This window comes from Balaenoptera musculus, chromosome 6, assembly GCF_009873245.2.
Source record: "Balaenoptera musculus isolate JJ_BM4_2016_0621 chromosome 6, mBalMus1.pri.v3, whole genome shotgun sequence".
Taxonomy (NCBI): Eukaryota; Metazoa; Chordata; class Mammalia; order Artiodactyla; family Balaenopteridae; genus Balaenoptera; species Balaenoptera musculus.
Window position 1 is genome coordinate 85,319,262 of NC_045790.1, and position 21,702 is coordinate 85,340,963.

General features: G+C 39.6%; 1 protein-coding gene and 1 pseudogene across 3 annotated transcripts in view; both read left to right on the forward strand.

Moving 5' to 3' along the window:
• The window catches only part of PLPPR1 (phospholipid phosphatase related 1), a 278,398-nt gene that overhangs the window by 50,269 nt on the left and 206,427 nt on the right, over positions 1–21,702 (forward strand). The window lies entirely within an intron of this gene.
• On the forward strand, positions 13,149–13,267 carry LOC118897562 (annotated as a pseudogene).

Here is a 21,702-nt window from a genome sequence, read left to right on the forward strand (position 1 = left end):
GTAAATGAAGGTTTTTCTTTTTCCTGTGTATCAAATCAAATGCATTTCATAAAGGAGCAGGAACCTCTTAAAATAAATATAATGAAGCCTCCTTTAAGCATTCACTCTAGGGACTAACAAAAATCAATTGCCTCCTCAAGTTAGATCTTTAATAAAAGATGGAATCAAAATGGTATTGGAAGCTGCGTCCACATTCTGAAGAAGTGGCCCCTTAAGACGGCTGATTGCCCACCAGGCAGCATCTTTAGTACAGATTCTGTTGTCTTTTTTAAAGGAGATGGTTTGATTGAGGAATGCCATATTGAATACAATGTCTAGTCCTTGCCATATTGAATATAAGCTTTAGCCCTTCATCTGTTTACTTATTAATGATCAGATTCATTATCTTAAATAACAGAGAGAAAAAAATATCTCCAAGCCTCGTAATAACAAGAGGGAGTATATTTATTTGTACTTCTCAAGAGAACTCCGCTTGGCTGATATCGCCTAATTAATCTTTACAGTTGGTCCGTAAGGAGGATGCAGTTTTAATGTCCCTCAATCTGTAGATCTAGTAACTGTGGAACATAGAAGATAAATTGTATTTGCCCTGAATAGCTGGTTTTAAAGGAGTCTCTACAGTGCCAATAATGAAGCCCATTCTGAGCTTTGTACACAAGGGGACTTTGACTCAGAGCTTCCTGTATGGGATGCCTGGAGACTGTTGAAACAGCGAAAATCTGTTAGAAATGTTCAGGTGGTTCCAGTTCTTGGAGCAACACAGTCTGTGCTGTGCCTTTGGGACTTACTAGGGCCTCTTCTCTTTCCTAAATTTTGGGATCTGGGTGGGTTGGGATGCTATGTGCAGTAAAGTACACAGTGACAATTCCTACCATGGGAGAGAAGGATTAAAGCGTTGTCATATGTCACTTGATCCACGTGGATGGGGCAGTGAAACAGTGAAAGCGGAATGGCTGTAATGATGGCGATGATGAAAATGAGGACAATGTTAATGACTTATTTTGTTAAATGCTACCCTGTGCAGGCCCAGAACCAAACATTCTACTTACTTTATTTTCTTTAATCAACACAATACTCTATGAGGTTGGTATTATTATCATATCAAGTTTACAGGGAAGAAAATAAAGTGTCTGACTTCTGTTAATAAAGAAAAATGTGGAAAATCAGAGCTTCACAGGAGTCATTTTTTAAAAATTGAAGTATAGTTGATTTACAATATTGTATTAGTTTCAGGTGTACAGCATGGTGATTCAGTGTTTTTACAGGTTATACGCCATTAAAAGTTATTACCACATGATGGCTATAATTCCCTGTGCTGTCCAATATATCCTTATTGCTTATCTATCTTATACATAGTAGTTTGTATCTCTTAATCCCATACCCCCATCTCCCCCCACCCCCCTTCCCTCTCCCCACTGGTAACCACTAGTTTGTTTCCTATATCTGTGAGTCTGTTTCTGTTTTGCCATATACATTCATTTGTTTTATTTTTTAGATTCCACATATAAGTGATATCATATGGCACTTATCTTTTTCTGTCTGACTTATTTCACTAAGCATAATATTCTCTAGGTCCATCCACCTTGCTGCATATGGCAGAATTTCATTCTTTTCTATGGACGAGTAATGTTCCATTGATATGTATACCACATCTTCTTTGGCCATTTGTCTGTTGTTGGATACTTGGGTTGCTTCCATATGGTCCAGTTAGTTTTCAGTGACAATTGTTCCACATGTAGATGTATTTTTGATGTGTTCATGGGAGGACATGAGCTATACATTTTCTTACTCTGCCATCTTGATTATCTCCCTGAGGGAGTCATTTTTTTCTGATGCAAAAGATGGCAGTTCACTTTGCAATGCTCCATTGGAGCAATGCTCCTCTATACAATTCAACTCAATTTTTGATTTGAGGATTTCTTTGGGATACTGTTTGCTGGGTTTGGGCTGGGGACTGAGCATAGGGAAATGAAAATGGCACAATGTTTGTCCTTAAGAAGTTCAGCCCAAACTGGGCTACAAACTCAAATTCTTTCAGGGGCAGCCATGCAGCATGACACCAATGAGTATGACAAGGACTGAGGCCAAGTGGAGATGTTCCAATTAAACGGCATTAACAACAAAAATTCCTGCCATATGACCAGAACCCCTCTCTGGGCTGGATTAAGTCTGGCATTATTTTGCAACTCATGGACTAGCTATAGTCTAATTTCTTGACCAATATCATATTTTCTCTGTGATTTTTCATATTAAAATTAAAACATAGGACCTTTACCTCTGTGATATGGAAATTTTGATATGGAGGCTTAGGAACTACTGACGGCCATGCTCTGCTTTGAAGGATGCCACTGTAGTGAGAATGGAGTAGGCTTGCAGAGAGAAGCAGAGACAAGAGATGAGGTAATGGAAAGTCCAGATGGCATTCATATCCCTGGTTCCAGTTACCCTAAGGCCCAGTGGTACCTTTCCTGTGATTTGTTCAACGATTTCTTCAGTTATAGAAAATGATACTCTAGAATATCCTTCCAAGATATTTCTCTTTCTCTTTTAGCCAGACCTAGTTTAAGGGGTTTCTGCCACTTGTAACTAAAAGTGACTTGATTAATTCACAGGACTGCTTGTGAACCCAGTAAGGGAGATGAAGGAGGTAGAAAGTCAAAGATGAGAGGATTGGATCCATCCAGAGAGCACACAGCCAGCTGGGGCCATCTATACTCATAAGCCTAAACATAGAGACACGGGTACTCAAAACCAAACAGTTGGAGTCAGAATTAGAAGACAAAAGGATACTAAGGGAATTGGGGGGAAAAAATTGATAAGAAAAAAATTCAGTTCCTATTTGGAACTGAAGCCGAAGCCATAATTAATGAGCTTTCGCCTGAAAGCTGTTGGAAAATGGATTCTGGTATTTCTCAGTAGGTCAAAGACAGGGCTCTTAAGGAGGGGAAGCTGGGACTAGTTTTCAAAAGGAGGAGGTGAAGCTGGAGGTACTGGGGCAGTCTATAAAGTGTACTCACTTGTTTAGATTGTCTCAGAACTTACCCGGGCTTCTTAGGGGTCCTCTTCTCTCATTGGAGGTGGACCAGGATGGCTCTACTGGCTTCATCTTCATCTGGATCTGAACTCTAAGGGTATTGCTACCTTCTTAGTATCAGGGAACATATAACACATCCTGAACATATTCTGTGAACATCTTCCATGCTTTCTAGTGCCAGCTCTGTTTAAAAAAACAAACAAAACACCTTTATTGAGATATAATTCATGTGCTAAACAATTCACCATTTAAGGTATATAATTCAGTGGCTTCTAGTGTATTCACAGAGTTGTGCAGCCACAATGACAATATACTGTAGAACATTATCTCCAACCCCAAAAGAAATCCTGTCCCCATTAGCAGTTACTCCTCATTTCTCTCTCAACGGTCCCACTCCCCAGCCCTAGGAAACCACTAATCTGGTTTCTGTCTCATTAGATTTGCCTATTCTGGACATTGCACATAAATGGAATCATATAATATGTGCCTTTTGTGATTGTCTTCTTCCACTTGGCATAGTGTTTTCAGTGACCATCTATGTTGTAGATATATGAATAATTCGTGTCTTTATTGCCAAATAAGAGCCCATTGTATGGATATACCACATTTTATTTTTCCATTCATCAGCTGATGGACATTTGAATTGTTTCCACTTTTTGGCTATTATGAATAACAGTGCTGTGAACATTCATGTACAACTTTTTGTGTAGATGTATGTTTTCATTTCTCTTGCATATATACCTAAGAATGGAATTGTTGGGTCATGTGGAAACTTTATATTTAACATTTTGGGAAAATGCCAAACTGTTATACAAAGTAGCCACACCATATTACATTCCCAGTGGCAAAGTATAAATGTTCCAATTTTGCTGTATCCTCACCAACACTTGTTTTATTAAATGTTTTTTCACTGTAGACATCCTAATGGTTATGAAAATATACCTCATTGTGGTTTTTATTTGTATTTCCCTCATGGCTAATAACATTGAGCGTCTTTTTATGTGCTTATTGGCCATTTATATATCTTCTTTGTAAAGATATCTATTTAGATTCTTTGTCCACTTTTCTTAACATCTTTATTGGAGTATAATTGCTTTACAATGGGGTGTTAACTTCTGCTGTATAACAAAGTGAATCAGCTATACATATACATATATCCCCATATCTCCTCCCTCTTGTGTCTCCCTCCCTCCCACCCTCCCTATCCCACCCCTCTAGGTGGTCACAAACACCGTGCTGATCTCCCTGTGTTATGCAGCTGCTTCCCACTAGCTATCTAGTTTACATTTGGTAGTGTATATATGTCCATGCCACTCTCTCACTTCGTCCCAGCTTACCCTTCTCACTCCCCATGTCCTCAAGTCCATTCTCTACATCTGCGTCTTTATTCCTGTCCTGCCCCTAGGTTCTTCAGAACCTTTTATTTATTTGTTTTTAAGATTCCATATATATATGTTAGCATATGGTATTTCTTTTTCTCTTTCTGACTTACTTCACTCTGTATGACAGACTCTAAGTCCATCCACCTCACTACAAATAACTCAATTTTGTTTCTTTTTATGGCTGAGTAATATTCCATTGTACATATGTGCCACATCTTCTTTATCCATTCATCTGTCGATGGACACTTAGGCTGCTTCCATGTCCTGGCTATTGTAAATAGAGCTGCAATGAACATTGTGGTACGTGACTCTTTTTGAATTATAGTTTTCTCCGGGTATATGCCCAGTGGTGTGATTGCTGGGTCATATGGTAGTTCTATTTTTAGTTATTTAAGGAACCTCCATACTGTTCTCCATAGTGGCTGTATCAATTTACATTCCCACCAACAGTGCAAGAGGGTTCCCTTTTCTCCACACCCTGTCCAGCATTTATTGTTTGTAGATTTTTTGATGATGGCCATTCTGACTGGTGTGAGGTGATAGCTCATTGTAGTTTTGATTTGCATTTCTCTAATGATTAATGATGTTGAGCATCCTTTCATGTGTTTGTTGGCAATCTGTATATCTTCTTTGGAGAAATGTCTATTTAGGTCTTCTGCCTATTTTTGGATTGGGTTGTTTGCTTTTTGATATTGAGCTGCATGAGCTGCTTGTAAATTTTGGAGATTAATCCTTTGTCAGTGGCTTCATTTGCAAATATTTTTTCCCATTCTGAGGGTTGTCTTTTCATCTTCTTTATGTTTTCCTTTGCTGTGCAAAAGCTTTTAAGTTTCATTAGGTCCCATTTGTTTATTTTTGTTTTTATTTCCATTTCTCTAGGAGGTGGGTCAAAAAGGATCTTGCTGTGATTTATGTCAAAGAGTGTTTTTCCTATGTTTTCCTCTGAGAGTTTTATAGTGTCTGGCCTTACATTTAGGTCTTTAATCCATTTTGAGTTTATTTTTGTGTATGGTGTTAGGGAGTGTTCTAATTTCATTCTTTTCCATGTAGCTGTCCAGTTTTCCCAGCACCACTTATTGAAGAGGCTGTCTTTTCTCCACTGTATATTCTTGCCTCCTTTATCAAAGATAAGGTGACCATATGTGCGTGGGTTTATCTCTGGGCTTTCTATCCTGTTCCATTGATCTATATCTCTGTTTTTGTGCCAGTACCATACTGTCTTGATTACTGTAGCTTTGTAGTATAGTCTGAAGTCTGGGAGCCTGATTCCTCCAGCTCTGTTTTTCTTTCTCAAGATTGCTTTGGCTATTTGGGGTCTTTTGTGTTTCCATACAAATTGTGAAATTTTTGTTCTAGTTCTGTGAAAAATGCCATTGGTAGTTTGATAGGGATTGCATTGAATCTGTAGATTGCTTTGGGTAGTATAGTCATTTTCACAACGTTGATTCTTCCAATCCAAGAACATGGTATATCTCTCCATCTGTTTGTATCATCTTTAATTTCTTTCATCAGTGTCTTATAGTTTTCTGCATACAGGTCCATTTCTTCTTCCTCTTCCTTTTTAAAAAAAAGTTTGCTCTCTCTCCCTAGATGATCACCTGTACTTGGCAGGTAAGTTACCACATATGTTAATAACTCTAAAATCTGTATCTCTAATCTAGAACTCTTTTTTGATTCTCCACACCCACACATTTACCTGACACCAGTATTGCAGAAAGCCCACAATCAGTATGTTCAAAAGTGAATCAACATTTATCTCCATAACCTGTTCCTCCTCTTCCTATGTTCCCTAGTGGAAGCACCATTCCACAAAGTTGTCAAAGACAGAATCTTGGCATCATCCTGGATCTTTCCTCTCTGTCACTGTGTTAGTTTCATATTGCTGCTATAATAAATTACCATAAATTTAGTGCTTAAATCATACAAATTTAGTATCTTACAGTTCTGGAGGTCAGAAGTCCAAAATGACTCTCACTGGGCTAAAATCAAGATGTCGGCAGGCCAGCATTTCTTCTGAAGGCTCTGTGGGAGAATCTGTTTCCTTGCTTTTTCCAGCGTCTAGAGGCTACCACTGTTCTTTGGCTCGTGGCCTCCTTCCTCCATCTTCAAAGCCAGCAAGGTCAGTCCTCACACTGCCATCTCTGGTTCTCTTTCTTCTGCCCCCTCTTCCACTTTTAAGGACCCTTGTGATTCCACTGGGCCTACCAGGATAATCTAGGATAATCGCCAGGTTTAAAGTCATCTGATTAGCAGCCTAATTCTATCTGCAACCTCAATTCCCCTTTGCCATATAGCCTAACATATTCATAGGTTCCAGGGACATCTTTGGGGGGCTGTGATTCTGTCTACCACACCTTACTTAGCTAATCAAACACTAGGTCTAATAGCTTCTGCCTCCTAAATATGTCTCAATCCCGTCCAATTCCCTTTTCCTCAATTGTCTCCAAAATAATTCAGATCTCATCAACTGTCACCTGAATTATGCTAATAATTTCCTAACTGGCCTCCCGGTCTTTGGCTTTCTCTTTCCCAATCCATTCTACATGACCCTTTCCTGGATGTGAGCTATACTTCTTAACATGGAGTATGGGTCCCTTCATGATATATCCCTTGCTTACAACCCCACCTCCACCTCTTGCTACTATCTCCTTGTGCCTTTTATTTTAGCTACTTCTGAGCTTCTGTCATCTTCTTCCAACACAGTGTACTCTCTCTTACCTCCAGGCCTGCATACCTGCTCCTTAAAACTGCAGTAAATTGTGTTTCAGTTTTCACTTTGCTAAAGTCTACTTTATTTCTCTTTCAGGACTCACTTAAAATATCACTTCCTTTAGGAAGTCTTTTGCTATTCCCCATCCTCCGGAAGTTATGTGTCCCTACTTCCCTATATCAGCACTTACTATTTTTTCATTGTAAGCATCATATCTATCTTGCTTATCATCCGTGGTGTATTTTTAGTGCCTAGCTGGTGCCTGACATATATTAAATTCTCAATATAAATTTGTTGAGTTAGAGAAAAAAATCAGTATGGTCCTTTATCAAATAAAGTGGCCTTGCTTGGTTCAGCCCTGCCTACCTCTTGAAATTCATCCTGCCTGTCTCTCACTCTTCCTTTCTGTGATCCACGCACACTGGCCTCTCAGTGCTGCCAATGGCCCCTGCTCCATGATGCTGTAGGAACATTGCCTACGTTGTACCCTCTCCCTGGAATGAATTCCTGTGCCCATACCTCTCCTGCAGATCTCAGCCCAGGGATCACTTCCTCAGGGAAATTTTTCTTGACTCTCCCCCTTTTATAGACTAAATGTTTGTGCAGCCTCCCCACTTATATGTTGAAACATTAAACTGTGGAGATCGGGCCTTTGGGCGGTAATTAGGTTTTGATGAGGTCATAAGCATGGGCCCCATGATAGGATTAGTGTCCTTATGAGAAGAGGAAGAGACTAGAGTTGTCTTTCTCTCTTCATATGAAGACACAGTGAGAAGGCAGCCATCTGCACGCAGGAAAAGGGTCTTCATCAGACACTGAATTGGCTGGTACTTTGATCTTGGACTCCCAGCCTCCAGAACTGTGAGAAAAAAATGTCTGTTGTCTATGGTATTAAGCCCCCCAGTCTATGGTGTTTTGTTACGGGTTACAGCAGTCTGAGCTAAGACACACCCCATCCCCTTTCCCAGTCAAGCTCTCTTGTTATATATTCTTCAAAAACACTTATGTTAGAGCCATTATCTCAGTATTTATGCATTCATTAGAGAGGATATTTAATTAATGTTTGTCTCATTAACAGACTAGGTTCCGTAAGAACAGGAACTATCTATTTTGACTTATCATTTTAGTCCCATTCAGCCACCAATAAATATTTGTTGGATTTAAAAAAAAGCAATGAATGAATCCTTTTATCCTCTGAGTTTCTCCCTTTTTCTCTCTCTCCTTTTCTCTACTCTTCACTGTGCTAGCTAGGGCAACTTATCATAAACACATGAGCACAAAAGTGTTTCTTTGTCTACATTAGAATAGCTATATAAGACACGTGAGATTGTCTGGACCAATCTCCATACCAGGCAGAAGTTCATTTACCCAGCCTGAGGCTTGGGCTGATAACTTATGAACTTTTTCAGTTGCTGGCAGCTCATGACATTTCAATTTGTTATATTTTTCAACAGTTCTGCCTGTTTGAAAACTCTCCATTTACCAAACCAACAACCATCTTCTTAAATTCCCCCCATTTATCCCATTTCAGCCCTCTGCAGCAATACATGATAAAGTTATTCTCTCTTCTACATGACTCCCTTCATATTTTTATAGGCAGGTATTAGGGACTCTCTTCCGTTGCCCAAGACTCTTGTCTAGGTTCCATTCCTTTCAACAATTGCCATTCTGTTTGTGTTTGGTGGCTCTTCTCTTGCTTCTTTCCCTATCTCCTTCCTTCTCCCACCCTTACTTCCTTCTTCCCATTTTTCCTTTCCTCTTCCCTTCCTCCCCATTCCCTCCTCTCCTTTTCTATTTTCTTTCTTTCCTTCCTTTCTCCTGTTTCCTCTTCCCCTTGTCCTTTTGTTTCCCTCTGCGCTTCCCTTCCCTCCTCCCTTTCCCTACTTCATTTCCCAAATAATATAAAGCAACTAGGTGATCTCTAGTTCTCATTTTTCTCTTAAAGATCAGACCTAGCCTGATCATCACAGTGGACAGGGAAGGAAGGAGAGAGGGACATCCCCAGCTGTGAGTTATTTTGATAAGAGTGACAGTTGTGCTTTCATCCAAACTGTGGATGAAAATGTTGAACAGGATTGAGCTATGTACAAAAACCTGGGAATCCTACTAAAATTTCCCTTCAAGTTAATACTGATCCATTAATCAACACTCTCAGTTATTAATATGCCATCACCAAAGCCATGTGGAAAATGTGAATGATAATGTAATCACCAGGAAACCTTGAAAGCTAGATTTAATATTTCAGAGAAATCCATTCATTCATTTATTCGCTCAATTAAGTGCCCACTTCATATGTAGCCCTGACATTTTAAACTGATATTTTGGTAATGGCAGCTATAATAGAGCTTTGAAATTTCAGAATGTCAAGCTTCTGTCCACCCAGAAGTCATGTAATTAGTTTCTTGTCTGTTTTGATACATTCAGAAAATATATCATAGTCACTGATCAATTCTGTATTTGATCCTGGGTCCTTCTGCTTTAACTTTAGAATTTCCATTCATCGACTCATCTGACATGTAAGTGCATTGCTGTGGTGGGTGCTTCCATCTTCCTGGCTAAATAAAATGGATATTGTGACCATCTCTTTTCATTAGGTCAGCTATGCTGCTTTAGCATCCCAGAAGAAGCAGTCAAGGCTCTAGAATGCATGAATGATTGGAATCTGTGAATCATTGCCAGTGTTCCTGGATCTTTTACCAAGGAGGTGGCCCTGAACAAGTGCCAGATATCAACGCATATCAGTTCCCAGTTGCACTGGGATACTTTACTTAAAACTACAGTTTTTCCGGAAGTGTGATAAGGACATACTTCCTTTCTTTCCAACCCCCTGTTCAAGAGATCATCAAATCTTGTCATTTTTTTCTATCTCTTAACTCTCTTTGGTGTTTGTCCTCCCATCTCCATCCTTCTTGCTACTACTTTATCCAGATCATCATCATCTTCCATCTGAATTGCAGCCAGAATATTCTAGCAGGGCTCCCTTCTTCCTGCCTTGCCTTCCTCCTGATATTGTTCACAATGTAGCAAGAGCGATATTTCTAAAACATAAATCAACTCAAGTCATTCTCCTGCTCAAAAAGCTTCAGTAGCTCCCTATTGCCTACAGATTTAGGCCTAATCTTTTATCAAGACATTCAAGGCCATTTGTGATTTGGTTCTAACCTTCCTCTATTGCATGACCTTTCCCCATTCTCTGTATATTTCCTTTGGCTCCCTCCATTTCCTTGAATGTATTACCTTTGCACTTGATAGTGTTCTGTCTGAATACCCTACTTTCTCCGTCTTCTTGCTGACTACCCAAGAGTCCACACAAACACATCAGAAATGCTCCCTGGGACACCCCTGCCTCACCAGACCCAGGCAGAATTGGACATTCCTTCCTTTTGTTTTTATGTTTCTTTAAATTAGGCTATTAACAGATTATTTCTCTCTTGAGTTAAGGAGTTATGATTTTATTTTGTCTATCCCTAACAACTGAAACATAACAGGTGCATACTATATATTTGTTGCGTTAATTCATAAATACCATCACACTAGAAAACACTTATATGGTCCTTATTCTGGATCAGGCACTGTTCTAAGCACTCTATACATGTTACCTATTTAAGGAGTGAATGTGTACAGCCTGGTGGCCTTTTTGGTTAATATGTACTGCCTTATGACTTAAATGTCACAGAAATGTGAAACCCACTCTAGCAGCCCTTCTGTCACCAATTTGAACCCCCATTTCCTTGCTTCTACTTTTCTCAGCTCACTAATGACATCCCTGAACGCTTCAGTCTATCTCAGTTCTAAAAACAATCTGCTATTAAGGCAGGAAGTTTCAAGAAGCCCCCATCCTCCTCCCCAATGAGTGGTAGTGTCTGGCCCAAGCAGTGACCACAAGTTCCAAGCCGTGCTGTCAGTGTTTGCAGCCCATCTGACCCAGAGTGTGGTATCTGAACAGTGACCCTATAATCTGGTTTATCAAGCTCTCTATTCCTTTCTCAGACCTTGAAATTGTCCATCCTGGACTTGTCCCCTTGTACCCAGTTTTCTAACTTCAATATTCCCTCATCCTCTATTCCTCAGGTGCCTCAATCAGTGGGACTAAACTTCTGACTTAGTCCCTATTCCAAGGGATTTAGTCATTAAATGACTTTCTCAAGATCACATAGCCAGTAAGTGGTGGAACCAAGGTTCAAATTAGTAACATTCTGATTCCAAACATAAAATAGCTCTTTCTCTGTAAATTGGAGGAAGAAACACTTGGGACAAGCACAGAAGTGTTTCTGGGCCCCTAAAGGAGGTTGAGTTCATGCTAAGTGCTCAATCAGTACTCCTTGTTTTGGATGTTGATCTAGTATCACTGCATAAGCCCCCCTTATTGATTGTGGCCAAGGCAATGATAAAATTATGAAGGGGAACCAATCAAAAGCTTCTCTGAACTTGGAAAGCCTTGTAGGTATATAACTGGGGGTTGCCAAAGGCGACAGAAGATGTGGTTAAAAGCACATTCAAACCCAGTGAAAGGCTGACAGTTGCTGAAACAACTTTCCCCAAGTAGGTGAGGGTATTTGAGTGTGGGGAACAGATATAAATTCCGTGTAAACAATGGTGAGCTTGAGCTGCCCTGAGATCACAGAAACTGTGAGGCAGCTGATGAGCCAGGAGAGTCTACAAAGGGAGAGACACAGCAACAGCATCAGGAGAGAGGGCAGGTGCCATAGGAGACCAAGTCAAGGGGAATCTTTCTAAAGAAGATACCATCCTCACGATGGGAAGTGGCTAGAGCAGAAGATAACCCTTCATCTATAGCAGGGGTTGGTTAGCAGTGCATATGGGGTGGGCACAGCAGTTTCTGAATGAGTGAGCATACAACTGAATCGTCCCATGGACATGAAAGTGAGCACGTGTGATCTGAATAAGCACCTTTAACATCAGAATGGGCTTGTGAAATATCTGTGTGCGTTGTGAAACATGTATGAACATGTGTAAGGTCTGAGTGAACATGTATTGATATATTATCAGAAAAAGGGTAGGTAACATCTAAATAAACACGTGAGTGTGGAAGATCAAAATGAATAGTTTAACATATGTAAGATTTAGGTAAGCATTTTTAACAACACAGCGAACATGTGTATCATCTCAGCGAGCATGTGTAGTGTCTGATGAGGGTTTGTGATGTCTCAGATGTGACTTTCTGAATAAGCACGTGCATGATCTGAATATCAGTGTGTAATGTTTGAGCTATTTACTATCTAAATGAATCTGTTTTTAAAGCAACTAACATGTGTAACATTTTAGTGAACGTGTGTGTCACCTGTGTTAGTAGAACATATGAATGAGGATGTGTAACATCTAAGTTGGTGGGTCTCAAACTTGAGTGTGTGCCAGAATCACCTACAGGACTTGTTAAGCACACATTGCTGGGAACTCTTCCCCAGAGTTTCTGAATCAGAAGGTCTGGGGTTGGGCCCAAGAATATGCATTCAGATGATCCTGGTGCTGCTGGTCTGGGAACCACATTTTGAGAACTACTGTTTTAAGTATGAGTGATACCTATGTGTAGCATTTCAGTGAGCTGATTAACAGCTACATGGGCACATGGCAGATCTAAGTGAACACATGTAACATTTAAGGGATGTATGTATCACCTGAACAAACACTGTGAAAGCTATACAAGCACATGTAACATTGGAATGATGTGTGAGGAACCTAAGTGAACCTCAATATGTTTGCAAAAACACCTGAATAAGCATGTATAAATATGAGGACACATGGAATATCTGAATGAGTGTGAGTACCATCTGAGTAGATATATCTGGACGGTGTGTATGTGTTTTACATCTGAAGGCACTCATTGTCCATATGACTAGACAGACATCTGTGCAAATAATTACCGTGCATTCTGGAAAATGCAGCAATGAGTGTCCAGGGAATAAAGATGCACAAGAAACAGTAGCTACACTAGGAGCAGAAGCTACTAGAGGAGAATGGAGGTGGAAGATGACCTGTGAGGTCTGTTTTAAGCACTGATTAGGTCTATAGCTACACCACCCTGAATGTGCTGCTTCTCATCTGATCTTAGAAGCTAAGCAGGGTCGGGCTTGGCTAGTATTTGGATGGGAGACCACTTGGGAATATCCAGTGCTGTAGGCTTTTTTTTTTTTTTTTTTTTTTTAAGCTGATTAGGAATTCTCTAGAATGACAGGAGGAGGTAGGTGGGGAAAGTCTTTCTGTAAGAGGGCACAGCATAAGCAAAGGCATAACACAGAATAGCTTGGTGTGTTTGGGGAACCAAAAGTAGTTTGGGATTTCGAGAATAAAATATGATGTGGGAGCAGGGGCTGAGGCTAGAGGGTTCCCAATGGATCAGATCATGGAGATCCTTATGAGTCATGATATAGAATATGGTGTTCTTTTCCTCCCAGTAAATGATATAAAATCAATGAATTGGTTTTAGGCAGGGGATTAATGTCATGGGTTATGTTCAGAAATATCACTCTGGAGCGTGATTGGAAGATAGATTGGGAATGGAGCAGGAAGTCTACTACAACGTCTGTTATATTTACGACAGATGATGAGGTCTTAAACTATAACAAATGCAGTGGAAAATAAGGGACAAAATTAGGATCTATTTTAGGAGATAAAAGTCCACAGGACTTGTGGACCTGTGCACTGGTGGGTCATGAGTCTCAGGTGGAAGGAATGGGAGAGATGGAATATGGGAGAATGGATTGGAAAGAATCATATATTTGGTATTAGATACTGTCAATTTAGGTGCTTCTTCGACATTCAGAGAGGGTTGTTGTACACTTGGGTCTGGAGCTCAGGGGACAGTCCAGGCCAAAGACAGAAATTTGGAAATGATTAGTTAGTGATAACTACACTCATGGGAATGGCCAGACGTTGGTGAGAAGAGTAAAGAGCAAAGAGGCCAAAGATGGGGAAGCCCAGGATCATCAACATTTGAGGGGTAGGCAAATGAAGACTCAAGCAAAAGGAAATTAGGTGGAATGTTAGAAAGGTAGAGGCATGCAGAATCATGTGACCTCATGAAACATCGAGTTCCTTTAAAAGTTGGGGGAAATCCATTTCATTTAAATAATTTGCCGATGGTTCTGGATTGAGAGTGGGCGTTTCAAGAGAGAGTCCCGCGTTCCATCCTGGCTGTGCTACTAGGTACTTTTGTGGCCTTGGTTCATTGATTTGAGTCTCTGGGCCTCAGTTTTAAAATATGAAAAATGATAAGGCAATCTTGACTGTGAGAGAACAAGAGCTTGGTAGTTTCTGTTTTGCCCGTGAACGAGAGTTTAAAGTCTGTCCTTGGAACTCTTGTTGACAAGGGCAAGTTCTGGAGTTGCTCAGTCCTGGGTTAAAATCCTGAAGGCATTCATTTCCTAGTTCTTTGACCCTGGGTAAGTTACTTAATCCCTCTAAGCCTCGATTTCCTATAAAATAAGTCAAACAGTAGTGGGTTGTTTTTGTGTGAGTATTTAAAGAGACAAGCCACGTAAACTGCTTAGCACAATGCCTGGTACAGAGTAAGTGTTCAAACGAACAAACCCATCAACAGCAGCAACAAAACCCACGAATTCATGACGATGGAGGAAGTTAAATTAGATCATCCCTGAAGTCTTTTCCAGCCCAACACTCTTTGTGCTTGTTTCTCTGTCTATGATCCTGGGATGAGACACGCAGTAGACATTTATGACCTAAATATTGACTAGGAAGAAGGATTTGGTTTCTGATTTCTGACATATATTACACAGTCAAGAAAAAATAATTCCGATGGAAAAAAAATTGACATAAAATGTAAATACACTAAAAAAAAAATATGGCTCACCAAACAGTGCCCCTCCTCCTCTCCCCGTGAGGCATCTGAGGATTCTGTGCTGCACAGAATCCAAAGAGCATCTTCCACTAATGACCTGTAATAAATTGTTTCCTCGATGCATTCACTGGGACAGGTGATTATTTGTTTCTCAAAATATAGCAGTAAAATAAGAAGGAGTCATGGGCTTGGGGAAAATGTGGTGGCTGATTATTCCTCTTCCTTTTTTTTTTTTTAACATCTTTATTGGAGTATAATTACTTTACATTGTTGTGTTGGTTTCTGCTGTATAACAAAGTGAATCAGCTATACGTATACATATATCCCCATATTCCTGCCCTCTTGTGTCTCCCTCCCACCCTCCCTATCCCACCCCTCTAGGTGGTCACAAAGCACCGAGCTGATCTCCCTGTGCTATGCAGCTGCTTCCCACTAGCTATCTATTTTACATTTGGTAGTGTATATATGTCCATGCCACTCTCTCACTTCGTCCCAGCTTACCCTTCCCCTTCGCCGTGTCCTCAAGTCCATCCTCTACATCTGCATCTTTACTCCTGTCCTGCCCCTAGGTTCATCAGAACCATTTTTTAAAATTAGATTCCATATATATGTGTTTTTGTTTTTCTCTTTCTTTCTTCACACTGTATGACAGACTCTAAGTCCACCCACCTCATTACAAATAACTCAATTTCATTTCTTCTTATGGCTGAGTAATATTCCATTGTGTATATGTGCCACATCTTCTTTATCAATTCATCTGTCGATGGACACTTAGGTTGCTTCCATGTCCTGGCTATTGTAAATAGAGCTGCCATGAACATTGTGGTATATGACTCTTTTTGAATTATGGTTTTCTCAGGGTATATGCCCAGTAGTAGGATTGCTACTAGTAGTGGGATTGCTGGGTCGTATGGTAGTTCTATTTTTAGTTTTTTAAGAAATCTCCATACTGTTCTCCATTGTGGCTGTATCAATTTACATTCCCACCAACAGTGCAGGAGGGTTCCCTTTTCTCCACACTGTCTCTAGCATTTATTGTTGGTAGATTTTTTTTTTCTTTTTCTTTTTAACATCTTTATTGGAGTATAATTGCTTTACAATGGTGTGCTAGTTTCTGCTTTATAACAAGGTGAATCAGCTATACATATACATATATCCCCATATCTCTTCCCTCTTGCGTCTCCCTCCCTCCCACCCTCCCTATCCCACCCCTCTAGGTGGTCACAAAGCACCGAGCTGATCTCCCTGTGCTATGCGGCTGCTTCCCACTAGCTATCGATTTTACATTTGGTAGTGTATATATGTCCATGCCACTCTCTCACTTTGTCCCATCTTACCCTTCCCCCTCCCCATGTCCTCAAGTCCATTCTCTAGTAGGTCTGCATCTTTATTCCTGTCCTGCCTCTAGGTTCTTCATGACCTTTTTTTTTTAGATTCCATATATATGTGTTAGCATACGGTATTTGTTTTTCTCTTTCTGACTTACTTCACTCTGTATAACAGACTCTAGATCCGTCCACCTCACTACAAATAACTCAATTTCGTTTCTTTTTATGGCTGAGTAATATTCCATTGTATATATGTGCCACATCTTCTTTATCCATTCATCTGTCGATGGACACTTAGGCTGCTTCCGTGTCCTGGCTATTGTAAATAGAGCTGCAATGAACATTGTGGTACGTGACTCTTTTTGAATTATAGTTTTCTCCGGGTATATGCCCAGTAGTGGGATTGCTGGGTCATATGGTAGTTCTATTTTTAGTTATTTAAGGAACCTCCATACTGTTCTCCATAGTGGCTGTATCAATTTACATTCCCACCAACAGTGCAAGAGGGTTCCCTTTTCTCCACACCTTCTCCAGCATTTATTGTTTGTAGATTTTTTGATGATGGCCATTCTGACTGGTGTGAGGTGATACCTCATTGTAGTTTTGATTTGCATTTCTCTAATGATTAATGATGTTGAGCATTCTTTCATGTGTTTGTTGGCAATCTGTATATCTTCTTTGGAGAAATGTCTATTTAGGTCTTCTGCCCATTTTTGGATTGGGTTGTTTGTTTTCTTGATATTGAGCTGCATGAGCTGCTTGTAAATTTTGGACATTAATCCTTTGTCTGTTGCTTCATTTGCAAATATTTTCTCCCATTCTGAGGGTTGTCTTTTCATCTTGTTTATGGTTTCCTTTGCTGTGCAAAAGCTTCTAAGTTTCATTAGGTCCCATTTGTTTGTTTTTATTTCCATTTCTCTAGGAGGTGGGTCAAAAAGGATCTTGCTGTGATTTATGTCAAAGAGTGTTTTTCCTATGTTTTCCTCTGAGAGTTTTATAGTGTCTGGCCTTACATTTAGGTCTTTAATCCATTTTGAATTTATTTTAGTGTATGGTGTTAGGAAGTGTTCTAATTTCATTCTTTTACTTGTAGCTGTCCAGTTTTCCCAGCACCACTTATTGAAGAGGCTGTCTTTTCTCCATTGTATATTCTTGCCTCCTTTATCAAAGATAAGGTAACCATATGTGTGTGGGTTTATCTCTGGGCTTTCTATCCTGTTCCATTGATCTATATTTCTGTTTTTGTGCCAGTACCATACAGTCTTGATTACTGTAGCTTTGTAGTACAGTCTGAAGTCCAGGAGCCTTATTCCTCCAGCTCTGTTTTTCTTTCTCAAGGTTGCTTTGGCTATTTGGGGTTTTTTGTGTTTCCATACAAATTGTGAAATTTTTTTGTTCTACTTCTGTGAAAAATGCCATTGGTATTTTGATAGGGATTGCATTGAAGATGTAGATTGCTTTGGGTAGTATAGTCATTTTCACAACGTTGATTCTTCCAATCCAAGAACATGGTATATCTCTCCATCTGTTTGTATCATCTTTAATTTCTTTCAGCAGTGTCTTATAGTTTTCTGAGTACAGGTCTTTTGTCTCCTTAGGTAGGTTTATTCCTAGGTATTTTATTCTTTTTGTTGCAATGGTAAATGGGAGTGTTTCCTTAATTTCCCTTTCAGATTTTTCATCATTAGTGTATAGGAATGCAAGAGATTTCTGTGCATTAATTTTGTATCCTGCTACTTTACCAAATTCATTGACTAGCTCTAGTAGTTTTCTGGTAGCATCTTTAGGATTCTCTATGAATAGTATCATGTCCTCTGCAAACAGTGACAGCTTTACTTCTTCTTTTCCAATTTGAATTCCTTTTATTTCTTTTTCTTCTCTGATTGCTGTGGCTAAAAATTCCAAAACTATGTTGAATAATAGTGGTGAGAATGGGCATCCTTGTCTTGTTCCTGATTTTAGAGGAAATGGTTTCAGTTTTTCACCATTAAGAACAATGTTGGGGGGCTTCCCTGGTGGCGCAGTGGTTGAGAATCTGCCTGCTAATGCAGGGGACACGGGTTTGAGCCCTGGTCTGGGAAGATCCCACATGCCACAGAGCAACTGGGCCCGTGAGCCACAACTACTGAGCCTGCGCATCTGGAGCCTGTGCTCCACAACAAGAGAGGCCACGATAGTGAGAGGCCTGCGCACCGTGATGAAGAGTGGCCCCCGCTTGCCGCAACTAGAGAAAGCCCTAGCACAGAAACGAAGACCCAACATAGCAATCAATCAATCAATCAATCAATCTTTAAAAAAAAAAAAAAAAAAAAGAACAATGTTGGCTGTGGCTTTGTCATATATGGTCTCTATTATGTTGAGGTAGGTCCCCTCTATGCCTACTTTCTGGAGAGTTTTTATCATAAATCGGTGTTGAATTTTGTTGAAAGCTTTTTCTGCATCTATTGAGATGATCATATGGTTTTTATTCTTCAGTTTGTTAATATGGTGTATCACATTGATTGTTTTGATATATTGAAGAATCCTTGCATTCCTGGAATAAGCCCCACTTGATCATGTTGTATGATCCTTTTAATGTATGGTTGGGTTCTGTTTGCTAGTACTGTGTTGTATTCCTCTTCCTTTTATCACACCTGGTCAGAGCGTCTCATTACTTCCTTTATGAGAGTCGCATGGTTGGCATTTTTTCATATGTACATTATCTAGAAAAATGTGAGATGGACAAAAAGTGGGTTATTAACATGGATCCCCGACTAAATTTAGGACCCAGCAAGGTGGAAAGATAAAGAAGTCTGACTCAAAGCCTGTGGCACAGGGAAAGTGAGAAGATGAGATCTCACCTTTGTGGTGACAGTGTCTATTTTGCAATGCAAAACCATCCTCACCTCCATGAAAAGGGAGGCTAAAGAGACCAAGTGGATTAAAGGCTGCACCCAGGAAAGGAGTAAGAGTTGGGTTTTACCTTCTGCTCATTTTATTTTTATTTGTGAAAAAACCTAGAATTTCATTTCAAGGTATTATTTGAGTTGCTTGCCTCTGTATAAGTCCTCCACCCTAATTCCTCACACTTTGCCCAGCTTACCTGCTTGAAATACAACCTCATTGCTCTCAAACCCTGAAAACACTATAATTATTATGTAAATGTATTTTTGAACACACATTTTTATATGCTAGCATTTAAGAAATTTTAAGGAACTATAGTCTGATAATATATGGGATAGACTTAAAGACAGTTTGTCAGAGATAATTTACTCTTTGTTCTGTGTGTGTGTGTGTGTGTGTGTGTGTGTTTAGTTTTGATCATAGTTCACATTTATTGAGCATTTTGAATCCCTCACAGTTAGGACCCCATTCTTTTTTTTTTTTTTACATCTTTATTGGAGGATAATTACTTTACAATGTTGTGTTAGTTTCTGCTGTATTACAAAGTGAGTCAGCTATATGTATACATATATCCCCATATCCCCTCCCTCTTGCGTCTCCCTCCCTCGACCCTCCCTATCCCACTCCTCTAGGTGGTCACAAAGCACCGAGCTGATCTCCCTGTGCTATGCAGCTGCTTCCCACTAGCTATCTATTTTACATTTGGTAGTGTATATATGTCCATGCCACTCTCTCACTTTGTCCCAGCTTACCCTTCCTCTGCCCCTGTGTCCTCAAGTCCATTCTCTACATAGGGTCCCATTCTTAAGACTCCTAGGATACTGTTAGAGCCCACAATTAGGACAATTATTTCCCCCATTCTGTAGTTGAGAGAACTGAGGTTAGTGATGCAAAGTTATTCACCCAAAGTCACATAGCTAGATAGTGGTGGAGGAGGATTTGAACACAGGTCTGCCTGATTTCCAAACCCACTCTTTGAGCCACTGCACAGTACTTGTATTTACAAAAAAGCATATGCAAGTAAATTAAACCTTAAGAAATGCACATTCTTTTACCCATTGCTGCTTGTGTTTTGCTTAGCTTGCTGCAGCCACTTTGTGCATTCCTTTATTATAATACTTATTGCTTTGTATTATAATTAGTTTATGTTTCTTTCATTCTTTACAGGTGGTTCTTGACTTTTCTTGTGTGGTAAGAGATGGTAGTGGCAGTCATGAACCCCTTTGAGGACTTATCAATGTTAGGACCTCTCTCAAGCAAAATGTGTGTGCATTTAGACTGGGTTAATGCTCTAGTGATTACTTATGTAACATTATATATTTCCCCCATCAAAATATAATTTGAGTGTTCTTAGATTTTCCAGACCTATGAGATCACTCTTTCATTTAGTATCTTAATACTAAATACTTCATAAAGGAAATCTAGTCCCCTTCTGAAAACATCTGAGTGTTTGCTGTAAATGCTTCTGAGTTTTTGTTGTCATATGTCACCTCTGGGTCCAGCTGCATGCAGCTCCAGAACCAGCTTTGGGGAATGGTTGACACACTTAGTAAGGACCTGAGGATAGCTTGAGGTAATTTAAGAAGGGATAAAAAGGAAAAACTAATAGTTGGGCATCAGACACAACTCTTCCTCAAATTTCTTATTGGATACCTTACCTGATATATGGCCATCTTGTTGAGTAAACAGAATAAATGAATGAATGAAAGAATAAATCTATAGATTTATTCTTTAGATATAAATGAACTGGGTAGTTCCAACAAACCCTTACACAAGACTGTAAGGTCCTTAAGGGCAAAGATTTTTTCTACATTCTTCACTACTCTATACCCATAAACTGATGCTCAAAAACTATTTGTTAAATATATTAATAGAATAAATCCACGAACCCACATACATTGGTACACTAAAGAGAAGATTAGCTCCTCTTTTTTAAACTTCTTCCTTTGAAACCAGGCTAGAAGCCCTTAAAAGAATATTTCCAAATACAAGAGCATTATTCCTCCCAAAGAGAATTCTGCCATCACCTCTTTAATGCTGTTTATAGAATACCACTCTTTCCCACTTATCACATTTCTAGTTATTCTATCTTTTCCATAGACTATAAGCTTATAAACTTGATGAGGGTAGGAACCACTTTTATCTGTATACCATTGTATTTCCAGGTTTTAGATGGAGATAATAAATATTTGTTGAGGGAGACTTATTGCATCAATGAATGGATGATTAAATCAACCAGTTGATCCATCCATGAACCATGGGTTGGCTTAGATTGTAAACATCTTGCAAAGGCTTATTCCATTTTGTATTCCTGACCTATACCATAGAATCTGGCACAGAGTAGGTGTTCGATAGATGCTTGTTGAATGCAATAAACACATGCATAAATGGCAGTCTTGGATAAGTAGTGTGATTCGATAATTTATTGTCCAACTTGGGACTCTTTGTTCCTGAAGGCAGGCACCTTTTGTAATTATGCCAGGATATCAGGCATAGACCAGAACTGCCCAGACACACTGGGAAATTTGGTCACCCTATGGATCAAGATG